Source organism: Physeter macrocephalus, chromosome 2 (genome assembly GCF_002837175.3).
Source record: "Physeter macrocephalus isolate SW-GA chromosome 2, ASM283717v5, whole genome shotgun sequence".
NCBI classification, from domain to species: Eukaryota; Metazoa; Chordata; class Mammalia; order Artiodactyla; family Physeteridae; genus Physeter; species Physeter macrocephalus.
In genome coordinates, this window is record NC_041215.1 from 66,081,867 (window position 1) to 66,082,073 (window position 207).

Below are 207 nucleotides of genomic sequence, written 5' to 3' on the forward strand. Positions count from 1 at the left end.
TCTATGACTTTGGGTTGGAGCATTTAATCCATTTACACTTAAGGTAAATATCGATATGTATGTTCTTATAACCATTTTCTAGGGATTCCTTTGTATGTTATTTGTTGCTTTTCCCTTTCTGATTTTAATATTTTTTCTTTGTATTTAATTTTTGATAGTTTGATTAATATGTGTCTTGGTGTGTTTCTCCTTGGATTTATCCTGTAT